A 17,026-nucleotide genomic window follows, 5' to 3' on the forward strand; every position below is an offset into this window, starting at 1 on the left:
CGGGACGGTGTAGATCTGGTCTGGGTGGATCGTGTCCACCAGCACAGACCCTAGCCACAGCGAGATTGCTTTCGCTATGATTTTGTAGTCCGTACTGAGGAGCGAGACGGGACGTCAATTTCGTAAATCGCGGAGGTCCCCCTTCTTTGGCAATAAGGCGAGCACAGCTCGCCTGCACGAGAGAGGGAAGACCCCGCTCTGCAGAGACTCGGAACAGACGGTGACTAGGTCTGGGCCGAGGATGTCCCAAAACATGCGGTAGACCTCCACGGTCAGCCCGTCCATGCCTGGAGACTTATCGGTGGGCATATGATGGAGGGCTTCTGAGAACTCGGCCAGAGTGAGAGGCAACTCTAGTCGGTCTCGGTCACTCGCGCTGACTGTAGGGAGCTCCTCCCAAAGCACTCTGCAAGTGCTAGGGTTGGTCGGATCCAGGGAGAAAAGACTTGCGTAGAAGGCTCGGGCCCTCCCACACATCTCTGCCGGTTCCGTGAGGGGAGTGCCATCTTCTGCCAAGAGACAGGTGACGTGTTTCCTGGCCCCACTTGTTTTCTCCAGGGCATAGAAGAAGCGGGAGCTGTGATCCATCTCCCGAAGGAGGCGGATGCGGGATCGAAGAAAGGCACCCTGGGCCCGATGGTCCTCGAGGGCCCAGAGCTCCTCCCGCTTCTCCTGGCACACTCCGCAGAGAAGCGGGTCATCAGGGCTGGCAGCCAGACACCTCTCCAGCTCTAAGACCTCCCTTTCCAACTGCTCTATCGCCGCATTTCTCCATCGGCTGGTGCCCCGGGTGTAGTTGCGGCAGAAAAGCCGGATGCGCACCTTCCCCAGGTCCCACCATCGCTGCGCTGAGGGAAAGGCACGCCGCTGCCCTCGCCAAGCCAGCCAGAATTCCCGGAAGGACATCATGAAGCCCTCATTCTCCAACAGGCTGTTGTTAAAATGCCAACAGGCTGGGCCCCAGCCTCTCTGCACAGAGGAAGGCTGTCACGGTGGCTAGGTGATGGTCAGAAAATGGGGCCAGCCGAATGCTGGAGGAGTGGGCTCATGAGAGATGGAAGCATGATAGATAAATGCAGTCCAACCGGGAGTGGCTCGACCGATGGGCTTCCACCCAGACAAAGGTGAACGTGGAAGTGTCATCTGGGTGGTGGTCATGCCAGATGTCCACTAGGAAGTGATGTTCAACTATCTCCCGGAGGGTGTCCGCAGCAGCCGGGCACTGCTCGGTCCCCGAGTGGTCTCGTTCCTCGAGGGTGGTATTAAAATCCCCTCCCAGGACCAGGCACTCGTGAGAATCTAAGGTGCTGAGGAAGGCGGACGCCTGCTGATAGAATTGCAGCAACTCTGGGCCCGATGTCAGGACATAGACATTAATGAGGTTAACCACGAGCCCCTCTATATGGACCCAGAGATGCAGCAGGCGACCCGGCACGGCCTTGGCGACCCCTAGCACCTCGGGTCGTAGGTCGGGGGAGAACAGGGTCACCACTCCAGCCTGCCGAATCGTGGAATGGCTAAAGTAGACCGTGTCCTCCCACTCCAGCCGCCAACTATCTTTGGCGGTTGGATCCGTATGGGTCTCCTGAAGGAAAATCACAGAGTACCCTCCATCCCGAAGGAAGGAGAGCACCTGGGACCTGCGGAGAGCCATCCTACAGCCCCTGGTGTTCAAGGTTGCAATAATGAGAGGCGTCAGGAGGAGGGCTGGGGGTGTGGAGGTTTCTTATTGGTGGGGGTGTTTGTGGCCCCCAGCGGGTAGTGCAGCAACCCGTGACCCATCCCATGGACAAGTAGATCTTTTCGGAAACCGCGGGCCCGCTCGTAGGCCGCAGCACCGCGCTTTCCTTGCCCCCTACCCTCCTTTATAAGGGCCTTTGAGGCCTGAAGAATTTGATCAAAGTCCCCCCATAGCTGAAAAGCCAGCTGTACCCTATTGCGGGCACCACGGGTGTGTTCTAGGAACTTCCGTAGTGCATGCCGCAGCTCATGGGGGGTGGGGTTACGATTTCTGGGGTGTTCCCTGGTGGGGCTCTTAATGCAGCCTCGTGGTCCGCTAAGGCGGGTAGGCAGAGTGCGGACCACCGACGGGGCGTCTGACAGGCTGGGGTTATTAAATCCATTTCACGCCTTGGGATGGAAGGGGATGGTGGGGGAAAAATTGCAACTCCTCATGGGTCGTGACTAGAAAGTGCAAAGACTGCTCCCTGGGGGGAATTTGCAAAAGGCGGGAAAGAAATAACCCCAGGGGAGGAAATAGCATTGCAGGAGGAGATGAACTGGGCAGGGACAGGGGTGGGGGCAGGGGCAGAGGTAAGGCTCTGGGCTTCAGGAGGCGAGCGGCTAAAAGAAGGTGCCTCCTGAGTAGAGTCGAGGGTTAAGGGGTAAGGGAGGGGGCTCTCAGTGAGGCTAGGTGCTGGATTCCGTGGTGCTCTTGGCAGCCATGGCATCAGGTGGTGGACCACCTTCTGCGGGGCGCTCGCCCGGGAAGGCAATTAGGGGGAGGGGGCATGGGGAAAGGAGGCCGCCACAATAGCCGTGGGTCCTACCACCTTCGCCAACGCCTGCACGTACGTCTCCACGTGGGGCGAGGCGGGCACCAGGAGGTAACAGACACCGTGCCTCCTGGTCAAGGTGGGGAAGGGGCCCCGGCCGCTGGTGATGGTAGCGGAGGCAGTGGGTGGGTGAGATGACGAGGCGGCAGGCAGGGGGTAGCCCGCCACCACCCGGGCATACGTCCTGGGGGCCGGGGGAGGGACGTTCGCAGAGCTGGTGGAGGGAACAGCAGGGAGAGACGCCATGGTCGATGACGAGGACACAGCGGTGGGGGCAGCCCCTGCCATGGAGGGCCTAGTGGTTTTAGCAGGGCCCTTTCCTTTCTTCCCGCCCTGGCCTTTCCGGTTCCTAGAGTCTCGGGGGGCAGTGGAAGTAGCAGCAGCAGTAATCGCCCCAGTGCCTCCTGCTGCCGGTGCCCCAGCGGGGGCGGTGGCAGGTGTTTTGACAGTGGTGTTGCGGGGTGGGAGGGCTTGGGGGTTGAGCAGAGGGGTAGGTGGGGGAGGGACAACTCATGTTGTTAGAGGGGCCTCACCCCTCTCATTCGCTGCCATTGTGAGCAGGGAAAGACGGGGAGACACCAGAAGGAGGAGGGGGGAGGGGAGAGTAAATTAACTGCTCCTCCCTGCTGGGCTGCAGGCAGGGGGCGGGGCAAATGGGTTGGATTGGAAGGGGGGAAAAACAAGAATCAGGGTCCGGTGATAGGGGCAAGCTGTGGGATAAACAGTCCGGGGGGGGGGGGGTTGTGGACCCACGCACGTTTGTCCAAAGAGTCTCGTTTGGTCGGCTGTTATGTCCGGTCCGAAAGGCAAAGTTCAAAGCAAACAGCTGGATCCGAGGCAGATGGCAGTTTGCCAGCAGGGACAGATGGCGGGGGGGCCGTGACAGTTGTAATAATGTTGGGGGGGCACTGATGGATCGGGGGGCAGCTCCGTGCCACACCCCCTGTTCCGCTACAAATGCAATTAAGCCACAGTCAAACTGCCCCCCACAAAAGTATAATTCAAAAAATTACTCAGTCTTACGGCCCCCTCCATGATGATTTGTAGCTTCCCTCGGTGATTTCTTCTGCCTGCTATCTTCTTCTTCTCCAGCTGTGTTGGCTGTGTTCCAAGGCTTTCGGCAGGCCGAGAAAAATTGCGGAAATAAGCTGACAGCAAAACAGCTGGGTCTGGGGGCTTCCACTCCCCCCTCCGAATAGCGGGTCGGCAATCTTCCCCCCGTCCTCCAGGGGTTTCAGCTGAGGCAAATAGCTGCGCCCGGGAGCAGGCGTGGGGGGGGGGGGGGGGTGCTGGCGGCAAGTTGGCAGCTGACCAGCACTCAACAGCAGCAAAAAACGGCAGAAAGACAAAACGAAACAAAAAAGCGTCTGGCCCGATCGGGGGGGAGAACTACGGCAGGCTCAAAAAGTAAGAAAAATCCAGGCCAGGGGGCTTTAGGAAAGAATAGAAAGCACATAGCTGAGGAGCAAGCGAGGGACATCTCGTTTCCCAACTGGGACTTTTTTTTTTTTTTTTTGAAACAGAAAAGAAGTTTATTGGTAACACTTACAAAATTACCAAAGGAAACAAAACAACTATGCAACAAAACAACACATACAGAAGGTATAACACAGCAGCTTTCAGGAGGGAGAAGTGTTCAGGCTAGCCTGGGCCCAGAGCGGGGGAGCTTCCTCGACACTCGTGGTCTTCCACCCTCCTGAGTTACCTGGTGGCCTAGAGCGGGGGGGCTTCCTAGACACTTGTTGTCTTCTACCCCCTCGAGTTACCTAGTGCCGCACCCAGTGTCACTGATCCTCCCTTTCCTGAGAGTGCCCAGAAAGATGGGCAAGGCTGTGGGGTGGGCAGTTTAGGGGTGGTGGGGGGTAGACACCCACGTATTATAGGACCCCTCCTGGATGACGGTAATGATGGTATCCGCAGCGGCAACAGCTGGGGCTGGTGTCTCTCTCTCTTCCCCTCAATTAAAGGGTCAACAGAGGGAACCAGACGGGGTCACCGAGCAGAGAACCCCAGACAGCGCCCACCGCTCCTCGAAGGCGTCAAGGGAGTCGGTGGATGCTGCCCAGAGGAACTCCGCCCGGATATGTGAATGTACTGAGGATCGGAAAAAGGCCCTACAATCGCAAGGGCCAGCCTCCTCTCTCTGGTTTTATAAATGGCTGTTTTAGCCAAAGCTAGGAGGAGGTTGACCAAGAGATCCCGCGATTTTGTGGGGCCGCGGATGGGAAGTGTATAGATAAAAAGGTGAGGGGAGAAATGAAGCCAGAAGCGCAATAAAATATTTGTGAGGAGCCGGAAAAGGGGCTACAATCCGGCACACTCTAAATATATGTGTTTATGCCAGGGTTTCTGTCACATTACAAAAAGTGCAAGTATCCGGGATAGGGGTAAACCGTGTCAGAAACACGCCCGTGCTCACAGCTCCGTGAAGGAGCCGCCAACTGATGTCCCCGACGGCCCTCGGGACCAAGGTGAAATACAGACTGGCCCATCGAGGTTGCTCACCCTCCAAAGGTGGCAGGAGGTCCCGCCACTTTGTATCGGGGTGGGACACCAGGGTGTGGGCGTGAAGGGTGTGAAGCATGAGTGTGTATAATATTTCCGTGGTGCAATTTGAAAACTGACTGGCTGCAGTTTATGCAGCCGGCTTGCAGTGAAAGGGTGAGAGGTTTGTTGGGATCTACGGGGTAGGGGCCCCATTGGAAAGGTCCGGCGGGCCTGGGGTAGAGGATGTGCGGGGTGCGCCCTCGCGCAAGGCTCGGCTGACATAATCCCGAGCAGCGGGGGTCAAGGTGGCCCTCACCTCCTGAAGTACGCGCCGGGGGGTACGGGGGCTGGAGAGCCCCATGCGCCGAGCGAGCGTCAGGGGATCCAGCCAGTCTCTCCGATCGTAGTCCAGGAGGTCTCCAACCCTCGTGACTTCCTCCAGGAACAACCTCTGGCTCACCGAGCGGGACTCCGCCACCTGCACACGGAGCTGGGGGTTGTGTAGCAGGGGCTCCGTGAGGAGATCTGCTCCCATGGTGGCCACCACGGACCTGGTCGTTAAAAACAGTTTCCAGGTCCGGAGGAGGTCCTGGTAGAAGACCGGCAGCCCGGAGAGGTCTCGCAGAAAACCCCTCGGACAAAGATAAAAGAGCTGCTGGTCGTATCGGAGCCCTTGGAAGCGGTGTAGGAAGACATGCACCAGTACGCTCCATGCCGAACTACTTGCACTATAAAAGAGCCTCTGCAGGGCCTGGAGGCGGAAAACGCGGACCTGAGTGTACAGACACTTCAGGCCCTGCCCTCCTTCCTTCAGGGGTAGATGAAGAACTCCAACAGGGGCCCAGTGCATTCCTGACCAGAAGAACTCTAGAATCAATCTCCGGAGGTGGGTCAGGAAACCTGGGGCCGGGGCCGGGGCCAGGGTGTTGAGCCGGTACCAGAGCGTGGACAGGACTAGTTGGTTAAGCACCAGTGCTCTCCCTCGGAGGGAGAGACATCAGAGTAGCCTCATCCACTTCCGGATCCGCTCTATCACCCCGCCCTCTAAATTTTGCCGGTTCTCCAGTGGGGAAGGGTGCGTGGTGGAAAGGTAAACGCCGAGATAGAGCAGTGAACCTGCACTCCACCGGATGGTTCGAAGCACAGGTGGGAGGGAGCTCACCTGCCTCCAGTCCCCCACCGCCAAGCCAGAGCTCTTGACCCAGTTGACTCGGGCGGAGGAGGCTGCCGAATAGATGGCCTGGCATGCCTCCACTCGCGCCAAGTCGCCCGGGTCCTGGACCACGAGGAGTACGTCATCGGCGTACGCCAACAGAATCAGCCGCAGCTCCAGCTCCCACAGCATCAACCCTGTCATCCTCCTGCAGATGAGACAGAGGAAAGGCTCGATCACCAGAGAGTACAACTGGCCCGAGAAGGGACACCCCTGCTGCACTCCTCGCCCGAAGCTGACCGGTTCGGTCAGGGTCCAGTTGAGCCTAACATAACACTCCGCGGAGGCATACGGCACCCGGAGAAAACTCACAAACTGAGGTCCGAATCCAAACGCCTGCAGAGTGCTCAGGAGGTACCCATGGTCTACTCTATCGAATGCCTTCTCCTGATCAAGAGACAGGAGGGCGAACGACAGACCATCTCTCCGCCCAGGTTCCAAAAGGTCTCGGACTTGAAATAGGTTGTCAAAAATGCTGCGACCCGCGACAGTATAGGTCTGGTCTGGGTGGATCACGTCCGCCATCACGGACCCTAGCCACAGCGAGATTGCTTTCGCTACGATTTTGTAATCCGTGCTAAGGAGTGAGACGGGACGCCAGTTTCGTAGATCGCGGAGGTCCCCCTTCTTCGGCAGCAAGACGAGCACCGCTCACCTGCACGACAGAGGGAGGACCCCGCTCTGCAAGGACTCAGCCCAGACGGTGACTAGATCTGGGCCGAGGATGTCCCAGAACGCGCGGTAAAACTCCATGGTCAGCCCGTCCATGCCCGGAGATTTATTGGTGGGCATGCGACAGAGGGCTTCCGAGAACTCGGCCAGGGTGAGAGGCAGCTCTAGTCGGTCTCGGGCGCCCACGCTGACCGTGGGGAGTTCCTCCCAGAGCACCCCGCAAGCGCCAGGATCGGTCGGATCCGGGGAGAAAAGGCTTGTGTAGAAGTCGCGGGCCCTCCCACACATCACCTCCAGATCCGTGAGGGGGGTGCCGTCTTCCGCAAGAAGGCAGGTGATGTGTTTCTTGGCCCCCCTCGTTTTCTCCAGGGCATAGAAGAAGCGGGAGCCGTGGTCCATCTCCCGAAGGAGGCGGATGCGGGACCGAACGAAGGCACCATGGGCCCGGTGGTCCTCGAGGTCCCGGAGCTCCTCCCGCTTCTCCCGGCACACTCCGCAGAGGGACGGGTCCTCGGGGTTGGCGGCCAGACGCCTCTCCAGCTCTAAGACCTCCCGTTCCAACTGCTCTATCGCCGCATTTCGCCGTCGGCTAGTGCCCCGAGTGTAATCACGGCAGAAGAGCTTGGCGCGCACCTTCCCGAGATCCCACCATCGCCGCACCGAGGGAAAGGCACGCCACTGGTCTCGCCAGGCCAGCCAAAACTCCCGGAAGGACGTCACGAAGCTCTCGTCCTCCAACAGGCTGTTATTAAAGTGCCAATAGGCTGGCCCCGGTCTCTCTGCATGGAGGGAGACTGTTACGGTGACTAAATGATGATCGGAGAATGGGCCGAGAAGTGGGCCTGTGAAAGATGGAAACGGGATAAGTAAATACGGTCCAACCAAGAGTGGTGTGACCGATGGGCCTCCACCCAGACAAAGGTGAACTTGGAAGTGTCATCTGGGTGATGGTCACGCCAGACGTCCACTAGGGAGTGATGTTCAACTATCCCTTGGAGAATATTCGCAGCGGCCGGGCTCGGCTCGGCCCCTGAGTGGTCCCGTTCCTCGAGGGTGGTGTTAAAGTCCCCTCCCAGGACCAGGCACTCGTGTGAATCCAGGGTGCCGAGAAAGTCGGACACCCGCTGATAAAATTGTGGCTGCCTGGAGCACATTTGCGGGGCATAGATGTTAACAAGATTGACCACGAGCCCCTCCATACGGACTCGAAGATGCAGCAGGTGGCCTGGCCTCCGTGACCCCTAGCACCTCAGGCCGTAGGTTGGGGGAGAACAGGGTCACCACTCCAGCTTGCCAAGTCGCAAAGTGGCTAAAGTATACCCCGTCCCCGCACTCCAGCCGCCACCTATCCTCGGCGGCCGGGTCCGTATGGGTCTCCTGCAGGAAAACTACAGAGTACCCCCTTCCCGAAGGTAAGAGAGCACCTGAGACCTGCGGAGAGCCATCCTACAGCCCCTGGTATTCAGGGTCGCAATAATAAGAAGCGACATGCGGAGGGCTGGGGGGTGGGGGTTTCTTGTTGGCGGGGGTGTTCAGGGCCCCTGGCGGGTTGTGCAGCAACCCGTGACCCATCCCGTGGATGAGTAGATCGTGTCGGAAGCTGTGGGCTCGCTCGTAGGCCGCAGCACCGCGCCTTCCTTGCCCCCTACCCTCCTTTATAAGGGCCCTTGTGGCCTGGAGGATTTGGTCAAAGTCCCCCCATAGCTGAAGAGCCAGCTGTACCCTATTGCGGGCGCCACGGGTGTGTTCTAGGAACTTCCGTAGTGCATGCCGCAGCTCATGGGGGGGTGGGGTTACAATTTCCGGGGTGTTCCCTGGTGGGACTCTTAATACAACCTCGTGGTCCGCTAAGGCGGGTAGACAGGTTGCGGACCACCCGACGGGGCGTCTGACAGGCTGGGGTTATTAAATTCATTTAACGCCTTGGGGTGGAGGGGGATGGCAGGGAAAAAATTGACACTCCTAATGGGTCGCGACTAGAAAGTGCAAAGATTGCTCCTTGGGAGGAATCTGCGAAAGGTGGGAAGGAAATAACCCCAGGGGTGGCATTAGCATTGCAGGAGGAGGGGAATTGGGCAGGGACAGGGGTGGGGGCAGGGGCAAGGGTAAGGCTCTGGGGTTCAGGAGGCAAACAGCTAAAGGAAAGTGCCTCCTGAGCAGAGTCAAGGGTTAAGGAGTAAGGGAAGCGGCTCCCAATAATGCTAGGTGCTGGCTCCGTGGTGGTCTTGGCGGCCATGGCATCAGGTGGTGGACCACCTTCTGCAGGGTGCTCACCCGGGAAGGCAATTAGGGGGAGGGAGCATGGGGAAATGGGTGCTGGGGTAAGGTTGCACAGCTCGAGGCCAGCCGGCAGTAGATCATCCTCTTCCTGGGTGACCGGGGTCAAATCTAGGGCCTCAATCTCCGCATACACGGAGGAGAGGCCAACTCCTGCTACCCTGGGGGCCTCTCCTCTAGGGCCCGCCTCAACGGTCGCCTCGGGGTCCGCGGGGGGTTCGGGTTGTATCCGGGCAAAAGGAGCTTCCTCAGGGGTCTTGGAGGGGAGGGTCTCTCATGGAGGGGGGATTCTGCCCTCCAATGCCAGTCTGTCTTCCCCTCCCGACACCAGCGGATGGATCTCACTCGTGGCCATAGCGGAAGGCTCGATATCAGTGCCTCCCTTCCTGGTCTTCCGGGGAGCTTCCGCATCAGATGGGTGCAGCGGAAGTCGGGCCTTCCGCTTGCCTCGCTTCCCCTGGACTAGGGTCCAGCCCAGCCCTCCATAGCGTCATCTGGGGGTTGGTTAGCAGAGGTCCTGTCGGGGGGTGGAGGCGATGGTTCAGGAGTTCGGGGGGGTAACGGTGAGGCAGCATAAGGGGCGGGGGGGTTCTCCTTGGGGCGGGCCCTCTCCTATACCCAGTAATATCTTTGCCACACCCTCCTCCATAGGCTCTACCAGATTGGTAATAGCAAGGGTGGGACTCCTTTGCTCGCCTGGGCATTATAGGGAAGGTGTTTCTTGGGCCCGGACTGGAGCAGCGGTGGATCGAGTAGGAGGAGGGTTGGTTTCAGGTGCCAGGCAGCCAGGGGCATCAGCAACAACGGGGCCGATGTCCTGCTGGGTCTCGGGGGTCTCGGGTGCCCCTCCCCCCTGGGCTAAAGGGCAGTCTCTGTGGACGTACCCTGCTGAGCAGCAGAGGTAGCACCGGGCCTCTCTGGTGGAGTAAAAGACCCGATAGTGGGCTCCTTGGTAGGGGACTAGGAAGGACCCCTCGAGCGCCTCTCCGTCACGTGCCGCCGGCGGCGGTACAAGCTGCTCTTGCCGGCGGAACGAAAGGACGTGACGGCGAGTGGGGTCCTTGCAGCCCAACGGGAGAGGGCTGATGACAGAGACAAGCTTCCCCAGGGTGGAGAGAGCGGGTAACAGGGCAGCATTGGGTAAAAAGGGAGGAACGGAGGTGAGGACGAGGCGAACGCCCAGGTCTTCTAGCAGCTCTAGGGGGACAAACACCCCCCCACCTCCAGGCCCTTCTCCACCGCCTCCTGGGCGGCAGCCTCTGAAGCTAAGAAAAAAACGACCTTCCCATACATTTTGGAGGCCGCCACAATAGCCGTGGGTCCTACCACCTTCGCCAACACCTGCACGTATGTCTCCACGTGGGGCGAGGCGGGCACCAGGAGGCAACGGACACCGTGCCTCCTGGTCAAGGTGGGGAAGGGGCCCCAGCCACTGGTGATGGTAGCAGAGGCAGTGGGTGGGCGAGATGATGAGGCGGCAGGCAGGGGGGAGCCTGTCACCACCCGGGCATACGTCCTGGGGGCCGGGGGAGGGACGTTCGCAGAGCTGGTGGAGGGAACAGTGGGGGGAGGGGGGGGCGCCACAGTCGATGACGATACCACAGTGGTGGGGGCAGCCCCTGCCATGGAGGGCCTAGTGGTTTTAGCGGGGCCCTTTCCTTTCTTCCTGCCCTGGCCTTTTCGAATCTGGGGGGGCAGTGGACGTAGCAGTGGCTGTAATCGCCCCGGTACCTCCTGCTGCCGGTGCCCCAGCAGGGGCGGTGGCAGGTATTTTGACAGTGGTGGTGGTGGGGGGCGCTCGGGGGTTGGGTAGTGGGGGAGGTGGGGGAGGAACAACTGATATTGTTAGAGGGGCCTCGCCCCTCTCATTCCCCGCCATTGTGAGCAGGGAGAGACGGGGAGACACTGGAAGGAGGAGGGGGGAGGGGGAAGCAAATTAACCGCTCCTTCCTGCTGGGCTGCAGGCAGGGGGGTGGGGGGATGGTACCAAATGGTTTGGACTGGAAGCGGGGGAAAAACAGGAATCGGGGTCCGGTGATAGGGGCAAGCTGGGATAAACAGTCCGGGAGGGCGGGGGTTGTGGACCCACGCACGTTTGTCCAAAGAGTCTCATTTGTTCGGCTGTTATGTCCGGTCCGAAAGGCAAAGTTCAAAGCAAACAGCTGGATCCGAGGCAGATGGCAGGTTGCTAGCAGGGACGGATGGCAGGGGGGCCGTGACAGTTGTAATAATGTTGGGGGGGGGCACCGATGAATGGGGGGGCAGCTCCGTGCCACACCCCCTGTGCTGCTACAAATGCAATTAAGCTACAGTCAAACTCCCCCCCACGAGAGTATAATTCAAAAAATTACTCAGTCCTATTGCCCCCTCCACAATGATTTGTAGCTTCCCTTGGTGATTTCTTCTGTCTGCTATCTTCTTCTTCTCCAGCTGTGTTGGCTGTGTTCCAAGGCTTTCGGCAGGCCGAGAAAAATTGCGGAAATAAGCTGACAGCAAAACAGCTGGGTCTGGGGGCTTCCACTCCCCCCTCCGGATAGCGGGTCGGCAATCTTCCCCCCGTCCTCCGGCGGTTTCAGCTGAGGCAAATAGCTGCGCCCGGGAGCAGGCGTGGGGAGGGGTGCTGGTGGCAAGTTGGCAGCTGACCAGCACTCAACAGCAGCAAAAAACGGCAGAAAGACAAAACGAAACAAAAAAGCGTCTGGCCCGATCTGGGGAGAGAACTACGGCAGGCTCAAAAAGTAAGAAAAATCCAGGCCAGGGGGCTTTAGGAAAGAATAGAAAGCAGATAGCTGAGGAGCAAGCGAGGGACGTCCCGTTTACCAACTGGGACTTTTTTTTTTTTTAAACAGAAAAGAAGTTTATTGGCAACACTTACAAAAATTACCAAAGGAAACAAAACAAACTATGCAACAAAACAACGCAAACAGAAGGTATAACACAGCAGCTTTCAGGAGGGAGAAGTGTTCCTGGACTGTGGGTTCAGAAAAACAGCCAAGCTGAGGGCTGCCATGAAGCTCCAAGGTGAGCAAATCCGCCAATAAGCACAAGACCCACCAAGGTAGAGCAGGAACTTTGTCACACTTCATACAATGTGTGAACCATAAGAAGGGTGGGGGAGTGAATCAAAATAATGAGGAGAACATAGAATTGTAATAAATGTATGAGTTATGGTAGAGAAATGGTCTTAAATATCCTCAGCAGTTTCAACAGGAGCAGTGTTTATTTTCTGTCTGAAAATGTTGTGTAGTTCTATGCAGTACTTTTCTGCTCCTGAAGTAGTTTCACTTTGTTGATGGGCAAAGTGACACTTGCATACAGAAATTGGGGTGTTAGGAGACTTAATTAGATGGACACTAACAACTTGAAATAGAGTCAGTTTCAGAAAGTGTGTTAGAAGTACTTTCAAGTACAACATATATCCTGAAGGTCAACTATTATTTTTAGGGGTTTTATCATCCTTTTCTTATTAAAAAAAGCTTGTATTTTATTTTTGCTGTATGACTAACCTTTCAAACAAAGGAAAGAGTTCATCTGATTATGAATAAAATGATGTCAAATGAACAATGTAAATTTAAAACAGCTCCATTTTTCTGTAGCCTTTTGGTTTCAGTGATCTTAGGTACTGATTGTAACAATCATGCAAAGATATCACTCAAGTGTGATGGTTTATAGTAGATTATTAGTAAAGCACTTTGAGTTTACCTAATGAAAATTATTACAGAAGTACAATGTATTGTTTATTTAATTCTTCATTATTCAAAGGCTAATTATAAACAAAACGATGATGATAAAAGTTTATGAGTTACATGTCAAACATCACAAGAGTTAGATAACTCACAAGGAGGGAGAGAGTTCTCCAGATGAAGGAGGAGTGATTATATGACCCTTGGGGTAAGTTTGTTGTCTGTAGTGTCTGTGTTTGTAGTGTGCTTGCTGCTTGACTGAAATATATCGTGCAAACTATTTGTTTTGGGGACCATGTGCTGAGCCTAGTGGCCTGCTAGGCAAGGCTGAGAGCTTCTTAATGAGGCTTTGATTCCTAAGCTCTTTAGCACCCATCAACTCTTAACCAGGGGGTGGGGCTACTCAGGAAGACCAAGGCTTTAAAAAGTCTTCTCCTAGGTGACCAGAGGAGCTAGAGAACAAGAGCAGCTAACAGGGGAGTTTTGCAAGGCAGTTGTGGGCGGGGGGCTAGATACACTTAAAATTCTTTAAACATAAAGTCAAAAATACCCCTTGATAAAAACAAAACCTCAACAAAGGAATGAGCTGCAGGAGTAAAAACAGAATGCAGGCAGAAGTCCAGCAACAGAGTAGAGGCTATCCAGTTTATTGCACCCAATGCAGCCTATATGATTACCTGCCCTATGGATAGGTGGCATATGTGTGCATTTGGTGCAAGGAGCTCCCGGCCCTCAGAGATTGCATACGGCTTTGTGGACCAGAGTGGCTAAACTGGAGGAGCTAAGGGAGACAGAGAGGTACACAGATGAGACTTTCTGGGACACTGTAGCACGGTCCCACCGCTGGGCTGACAGCCTCTGTTCTGTTGAGGAGGATGAAAGTCTCAGGGAAGGAGAACATCCAACTGGAGAAGAGGGAAATGATCCCATAGTTGGGACCCTCCTTCCAGATGATGTTGTGGCATCCTCTCACACTGAGAATACCTCTCTGGGGGAGGGAACTCCAGTTATTAGGAAGAGACAGATATTAATAATGGGCAATTTGATCATTAGAAACATATATAGCCGGTTTGCAATGACCAGGAGAACTGCATGATGACTTGCTTGCCTGGTGCAAAGGTTGTGGATTTCTCGAGACATCTATGTGTAGTCCTGGGGAGGAGCTGGTGGTCATGATATAGGAAAGGATAGGAGAGAGGTTTTGGAGGCCAAATTTAGGCTGCAAGGTAAAAGATTGAACTCCAGGACCTCCAAGGTAGCATTCTCTGAAATGCTTCCAGTTCCACGCGCAGGGCCAGTTAGACTGGGAGAACTGCAGGGTCTCAATGCATGGATGAGACAATGACATAGGAAGGAGGGGTTTGGATTTATTAGGAACTGGGGAAACTTTTTTTGGGAAAGGGGGAGCCTATACAGGAAGGATGGGCTTCACCTAAACCAAAATAGAACCAGATTTCTGGCAGTTAAAATTAAAAAGGTAGTAGAGCAGTTTTTAAACTAGAGGCTGGGGAAAAGCCGACAGGTGTGAAGGAGCACGTTTTTCAGTGAGAGACATCTCTTAGAAGATGATCTATTAATGGAGATTCTCTATGTCCTGGTAAGGAGGAGAGGATGGAAGATGATAAAATATAGGTGTGTATAACCCAAATCTGTAAGTCTATAAGGTGCCACAGGACTCTTTACCTCTTTTACAAAATATAGGTAAGATCTCATTAGAAACAATCAAATGAAAAAAAGGCCCATTCAATTAAATCATGTAATGGAAGACAGCTAAACAGAGACATGTTTTTAAAGTGTTTATATACAAATGTTAGAAATCTAAATAATAAGATGAGTGAACTAGAGTGCCTCGTATTAAATGAGGCTGTTGATATAATAGGCATCAGAGAAACTTGGGGGAATGATGATAATAAGTGGGACAGAGTAATACCAGGGTACAAAATATATGGGAAGGACAGAACAGTTTGTGCTGGTGGGAGTGGCACTATATGTGAAAGAAAGTGTAGAATCAAATGAAGCAAAAATCTTAAATTTACAAAACTTTACCCTAGAATCTCTATGGAGAGTAGTTCCATGCTTGAATAGTAAGAATATAGCAGTAGGGATATATTACTGACCACCTGACCAGGATGGTGATAGTGACTGTGAAATGCTCAGGAAGATTAGAGAGGCTACAAAATTTTTAAAAAAGCAATAATAATGGGGGATTTCAACTATCCCCATATTCACTAGGTACATGTCACCTCAGGATGGAATGCAGAGATAAAGTTTCTTGACACCTTAAATGATTGCTTCTTGGAGCAGCCAGTTCTGGAACCCACAAGAGGAGATGCAATTTTTTGATTTAGACCTAAGTGGAGTACAAGGTCTGGTCCAAGAAGTGATTATAGCTGGACTGGTTGGTAATAGTGACCATAATTCAATTTAACATCCCCGTGGCAGGGGAAACACCACAGCAACCCAACACTGTAGCATTTAATTTCAGAAACAGGGACTACACAAAAATGTGGAAGTTAGATAAACAGAAATTAAAGGTACCAGGCCAAAATTGAAATCCTTGCAAAATGTATGGAAAATTTTAAAAGACACCATAATAGAGGATAAACTTAAATGCATACCCCAAATTAAAAAACATAGTAAGAGAACCAAAAAGTTCCACCATGGCCAAATTACAAGGTAAATGAAGCAGGGAGAGACAAAAAGGCATCCTTTAAAAAGTGGAAGATAAATCCTAGTTAGCAAAATAGAAAGGAGAATAAACTTTGGCAAATGAAGTGTAAAAATATAATTAGGAAGGCCAAAAAAGAATTTGAAGAATAGTTAGCCAAAGACTCAAAAATAATAGCTTTTTTTAAGTACATCAGAAGCAGGAAGTCTGCCAAACAGCCAGTGGGGCCACTGAACAATCCTGATGCAAACGGAGCACTCAAGGACGATAAAGTCACTGCAGAGAAACAAAATGAATTCTTTGCATTGGTCTTTATAGCTGAGGATGTGAGGAAGATTCCCAAATCTGAGTCATTCTTTTTAGGTGACAGATCAGAGGAACTATGCCAGATTGAGGTGTCATTTGATGAGATTTTGGAACAAATTAATAAACTAAACAGTAATAAGGACCAGATGGTATTCACCCAAGAGTTCTGAAGGAACTCAGATGTGAAATTCGAGAACTAGTAACTGTAGATTGTAACCTATCATTTAAATCAGCTTCTGTACCTAATGACAGGAGGATAGCTAATGTGATGCCAATTTTTAAAAAGGACTTCAGAGGTGATCACGGCAACTGCAGGCCTGTAAGCCTGAACTCAGTACCGGGTAAACTTGTTGAAACTATAGTAAAGAACAAAATTGTCAGACATGTTGATGAACATAATTTGTTGGGGTAGAGTCAGCATGGTTTTTGTAAAGGGAAATCATGCCTAACTAATCTACTAGAATTCTTTAAAAGAAAGCAATGTAAAATCTTGAGCTATTTTAGTTCCCAAGAGCTGACATTCATATGTCAAGATGGCCTGTTTGTTTATTTTATAGATATTCAAAAACTTCTGGTTTTGAATATTTTTCTTCCTCCTAAAATCTCTGCTATTTTGAAATTGGCTTATGCCCTGCAGCACAGTGATTTTGTTTAACAATGTTACTCATTTCAGTCTTGCATTAGCATCCCTATACTATATGTATCTGTAACGTGGTATATTCAGATCCCTACTGCTGGTCCCATGGTCCAATCACACACTGTCCTATGTAGCAGCAAGCTGAGAGGAACAGAACAGGAGAGACATGTCCTCTAGGCTTGCCCAGAGAGGAGTCCTGGAGCAGGCATTTGCAAATCACAGGAACCTGGTCCTCCAAGGCCTAGAGGGGAGAAAAACCGCCAATCAAGGCCCTGCGGGCTCAGATAAATGGAACTGCAGGGGGTTAGCAGGTTAGTTCCTGACTGGCCACAGAAAAGTGGAGAAGGGTGCTCCTCTCTAATCAAAGGATCCCAGTAATTAGTCAAAATCCATGACTGGCTGAATATATGTAGCTGAGATTTCAGAGGAAGAAGGATCTGAGCATGCTGGCCCTGAGATGGGGCTGGAGATAAAAGGCCTGGTAGGAAGAAGCCCCGGGAAATAGCAATGACAGACTGACGTTGAGCA

This window comes from Lepidochelys kempii, chromosome 1, assembly GCF_965140265.1.
Source record: "Lepidochelys kempii isolate rLepKem1 chromosome 1, rLepKem1.hap2, whole genome shotgun sequence".
NCBI classification, from domain to species: Eukaryota; Metazoa; Chordata; order Testudines; family Cheloniidae; genus Lepidochelys; species Lepidochelys kempii.